The sequence below is a fragment of the Melozone crissalis genome, unplaced genomic scaffold (genome assembly GCF_028551555.1).
Source record: "Melozone crissalis strain CALT ecotype California unplaced genomic scaffold, PUWL_Pcris_2 ptg000018l_1, whole genome shotgun sequence".
NCBI lineage: Eukaryota > Metazoa > Chordata > Aves > Passeriformes > Passerellidae > Melozone > Melozone crissalis.
Genome location: NW_026535796.1, coordinates 4,001,955 through 4,006,934, shown reverse-complemented (window position 1 = coordinate 4,006,934; position 4,980 = coordinate 4,001,955). Strand labels below are relative to the sequence as shown.

Below are 4,980 nucleotides of genomic sequence, written 5' to 3'. Positions count from 1 at the left end.
GGGCCGGGCCGAGCCCCGTCCGGAGGAGGGGGTCCCAGGGGAGGGGGCGGGGCCTGGAGGGGGGAGTGCCCCCTCCCAGGGACCCCCTCCTCCGGAGGGGGCCCTACCCCAATCCCCACCCCCCACCCCAACCTCCCTCCCCCCTCCCCCGCTGGACCCCCCCATCCCGTGGACCCCCAGTGTGCTGTAGGGACAGCCGGAACCCCGGCGCTGTCGGGCCGTGCACTGCACTGCAATGGGGGGTCCCGCCGAGCGGGTCCGGCCCCGTGTGGGGGCTCCAGGGACAGCGGGGGCGCCGCTCCGGCCCTCTGGGCTTTATTGTGCGGCGTCCCGAGCCCCGCGGCTGCGGGGGAAAGAGGGAGAGGGGACAGAGGACGGGAACAGGGGGACAGAGGACGGGAACAGGGAGACAGAGGAGGGGAATAGAGGGACAGAGGAGGGGAATAGGAGAAAAGAGGACGGGAATAGGGAGGGATGAGGTGGGGAACGGAGAGGGGCTGGGGAGAAGTGGGGGGAAGGGAAAGGCCGGGTCCGGGGACAGATGATGGACAGAGGAGCGGTACAGGGGGAAGGGAGGGGGGTCGGGCTGGGCAGAGAGTAGGGAGAGGTGTGAAAGGAACGGGGGGTCGGGGATGGGCAGGGGAACAGCGAGAGAGGGCAGGGGAGGCTGGGGAGCGGGGAGAGGGCAGGGGGGGCTGGGTGGGAGAGGGGGGATGGCGGGGGAAGGAGAAAGAAGCTGGAGAGGTAGAAAAGAGGAGATAAGGGGGAGGAAGAAGGAGGAGGATAAGGGGCAGGAAAAAGAGGGAGAAGAAAGAGAGGAATCGCCGCCGGGAGAGCCCAGCGCGGCCGCAGCCTCACCGAGCTCCGAGTGAGCAAATGGCGGCGACGGCGATTTCCGGGCATTAAATCACCTCGGCCCCGCCCCGCGCAGCCGCACTGGGGCCCCGCACACCTGAGCTGGGCTCGTCCCGCACACCTGAGCCGGGCCCGGCCCCGCCCGGGACCGCCCCTCAGCCCCGGGACCGCCCCTCAGCCCCGGGACCGCCCCTGAGCCCGGCACCGCCCCTGAGCCCCGGGGCTCCGCCCTGCCCGCGATGGCGGCGGTACCGTCGCTGCCGGCCCCTCCCCTCTCACCTGGGCCGGGCCGGGGCTGCGAGCGGCACCGGGACTGGGGCCTCGGCTCCGGGTCCCGCCGGTGTCTCTGGGGCTCCGGGCGGTGCCGCCTCTGCCCCGCCGGGCGGGCTGCGGGTCCCGGCCCCGCAGCACTGAGGGCGCTTGGGGCCGCCGCCGGCACCGGCAGGAGCCGCTCCGGGACGGGCGCTGGGGCCGGGCCCCGTTGGTCCCGGGATGCCGCGCTCAGCCCGACGCGCCGGGCCGGCCCCGCTCGCAGCCCCGAACCCCTCCCGGCCGCCCGCGCCGAGCCCCGAACGCGGCCCCGGGGCTCCGCCGCCAGCCCCGCCCGCGGCGCTCGGCCCCTGCCCCGGAGCTCCGCCGCGGCCGCGGCAGCCCGGCTTTGGGCCGTGCCCGGGGCTCGGAGCCCGGAGACACGGACTGGCCCTGGCCGAAAGAGCCGCCCGGAGCACCAAAACGCGGCCTTTGGCCTTTCGCTCGAGCCCCCGAAATGCAGCACTTCAATCTCTCTTGGTGAAGCCCAAACACTGAGTGACCCCGGTTTCAGGACCTCCCACACACAGGCCATGGTCTCTGCTCCACGCCTCTAAAATGCAGAACTTGGTATCGCTGAGATCCCAAATGCTGTCTGAGGCACCTTGGTTTCAAGCCCCTCAAACCAGTCCTCAGTGTCTCTTTCTGTACCTGGCCAAATGAGCCCAGTTTTGAGCCCCCAAATCACAGCAGTGGGTGTCTCTCTGTGAGCCCCAAAACTGCCCCAGTCCCTCTGTTTGCACCCCCAGAAGTGCCCCGGGCCAGGGGCAGACCCAGCTGGGCCCCAGCAGCAGCTCCCTCACCCCCAGTGCGATGGGGAAGAGACCAGAGACAAAAATCCAGCTCAGAACAGTTTATTAATGGAAACCAAGACAAATGTAATAATTTAATAGTCATGACAGCACATAACAGTGATAGCAACAAGAGCAGTGATAACAATAGCAATAAAAAGGAGAGAAGCCATTCCACAGCCCCCCTTTAACATTATAAATCCAAAATGTAATCCAGAGCACCACAAACTCCCAGTGTGGGAGATTTCCATACTCCTGTTATTTTCTCTGTGGTCTATCCTGGGGATTTGAGGCACTGGCTGCTCTTCTAGGCAAGGGAACAGCTCCTGTGCTATTCCCAAAAACAGAACCCCTGGAATTAGTGCCCTGGGAGCCCAGTCTGGTCCTTCCAGTCACTGGGGGTCACCCAGAGCGTCTTTACCAGAATCAAATGAAATGACATCCTGGTCCAGTGCATTCCCAGCAGGATTGGACACTCCTGGCCATGGTGACCAGTCCATGAAAATTGGACCAGTGACAATCCAAAGAGGACTTAAGGTTGGAGACTTAAAATCAGAAACTCCAATTCTTTTCAGCACCTCTTGCTTAAATGTTTCCCTGCTGGAAGAGCTCAATTAGTATTTTTGCTGACCAGATTGCCAAAGGGAGGGAAAAACAATCAGCATTCCCTGAATGCCTCCATCACTTCCACAGCCATCTGCAGCCAGTGGCCGATGGGCAGGAGCTCAAGGGGTGTTATTAATTCCATTATTCCCAAGGTTTGAATGATTCTGGCATTATCCCATGTCCCTGAGTGTGCCAGAAACCCCAGAGCTCCATGAGCTGCAGCCAGCTGCAGGCAGGCGTTCTTCCTTCTCAGCTTTTTGGGAGTGTGGGTGAAGGTCCCCTTCCAAGTGATCTTGGGCCCTCTGGAGCCAATTCATGTCACAGCCCATATCCTACAGGAAAACAGGCAAGTGCCCTGCTGGCCCCAGTTCCAGTCAGGAATGTCTCAAACAACATTGTGGGGTGTCCCTCCAGCTCTGGAAGGGAAGCTGGGGTGAGCCCAATTCCAGGCTCCCGTGGACCAGCACTTCAGTTTTTTAGGTCAGGGGCTTTTCCTGGTGCCCTGAGGCACAGGATGATCCATAGATTTGTCCCTCCCTTATTTCTCACACACTCACAGACTGAGGTCCTGCTCCTTTTGCCCTCCCTCAAGAGCTGCAATTGCCAGTGGGGTTTTCCCACTTTTCAGCAGACCAGGGATCATTCTCCAGTGTCTCCAGGAAATTTCCAGAGCTGATCCATTCCCAGGTACAGAGGTCACGTACAGAGGTGAGGAAGAACAAAGGTTTTAGCACTTACCATCTTTAATCTTCCTTTCCCACAACAACTTGCTCTGGCTCTTTCCATCTCAGAAGGTTCCCTGTCTTTGTTTCAGCCTCAAAGGATTCTGTGAGGAGATTTCACAGGCACAAATCAAGATCCCAGACCCTCAGGGTTGCCCATGAAGGCAGAGCAGTGTTGGCTCCAGTGAATTTCCTCCATGTGCAAACTTAAAAACCATTACACCACTTCATGATTACCTGGAGCTGGTGCTGTAACAATGAAAAACTGATTTTCCACGTCCAGAGGCAGGAGATTGTCCTGGTCAGGCTGTGAGACCTTAAAGTGCACATTGATCTGGGGGCTGTGACTGGATTCCAGCAGGGATGGAGCCTCCTGTGTGTGCAAACCCAGCGTGGGACTGGAAAGGTTTTCACTGAGGAAGGCTCTTCCTTTCTTCCTTGGCAGCTTTTCTCTGGAATATTAAACAAAGAGCGAGGCCTTGTCCTTAATCCAATTACCACAGGGCAGCAAATTACTGTTTCTTGTTTACCAGCTATGAACAAATCTGGGAGCAGCACTGAAAATTTGGGAGCTGCTGCTTCACCACATGGTGCCAGCAACAGAGAGAAAACACAAAATGTGTATCCAAAACCAGGAATAAAATGATTCCTCCTGCTTTTAGTGGGACCAGGGCTAATTCTGCCCTGGAGTGACAAAGAACTTCTCCCTCAGACCCCCAGAGACCCCTCAAAAAGCCAAAGTGCAGCAGGGAAGGAAGGAAAGGCACCTCTGCCTCACCTGCTGGGAACAGCACAGGTCCCGCTGCTCCTGGGCACTGGGAACGTGTCTGGAGCCAGGAGCTCCTTCCCAGGCTGGAGGGGCTTTCCTAGACCAGCACCTCTGGTTCACACCCTGCTGGCTTTGCCCTCCCTTGGGAAAGGAAGGATTTCATCCAGAGCCTGGAGAAGGAGGAAAACAAGGAGGCCCAGCCCATGGACTGTTCAGATGAGCCATGGGGGGACACAGAAGCTGTGCAGGGATTTCTGCCCCAGGGGTCACATTCTCTCAAACCCAGTGCAAACTCACTAAAATGACCTTCCCACAAATACCTCCTAAGGCACATGAGAACCTGAATAACTAAATAGAATCAAACCCTTTGTTCCACTGCCCTCACACCCCAAATTCCAGTGGGACAGACAAGTCCCTCTCCTTGGAAGGCAGCATCTCCTACCTGGAGCTGGGCCTTCCCCAGCCTTTGGTGGCCGCTGTCTCCATCCTCCCACACCTCCTCATCCTCCTCCTCCTCGCCAGCCTTGGCTTCCTCACCCTGCAGAGCAACCACAGGGACAGTCACCAGCCTGCTCAGCCCAGCCTGGGCAGCAGGGACGGGCTGGTGGCACCCTCTGGATGTCACCCTGTGCCCGGCACCGTCCCTGCTCCGTGCCCATCCCCGTTCCTGCCCCGGCAGCTCCTTGGATCGGGATGTGAAACCACAAACGTTTGCTCTGCTGGGGCTGGCACAGCAGAGACTCCCCCGGGGCAGGGGCAAAGCTCCTGCTCCCACAGCCTCTGCCTCCCACAGCCCTGCTGGGGCTGGCACAGCAAAGGAAACGCCTCAGCTCTTGCTGGACATTCCCTCCTGTGCCCATAAACCCAGGGAAATCCTGGCTGCTCCATCCCTGGAAGTGTCCAAGGCTGGGCTGGATGGGGCTTGGAG

The 4,980-nt window shown here is 59.9% G+C and overlaps 1 long non-coding RNA gene across 1 annotated transcript; it reads right to left on the bottom strand.

The window, feature by feature from the left end:
- Positions 1-2,010: 2,010 nt before the first annotated feature.
- LOC128936782 (uncharacterized) lies at positions 2,011-4,584 on the bottom strand. The gene is made up of 5 exons (XR_008483002.1): positions 4,495-4,584; positions 4,062-4,222; positions 3,521-3,735; positions 3,300-3,387; positions 2,011-2,893 (listed from the first exon to the last, which is right to left on the bottom strand). It is a non-coding gene; the product is annotated as an uncharacterized LOC128936782 (long non-coding RNA).
- Positions 4,585-4,980: the final 396 nt, after the last annotated feature.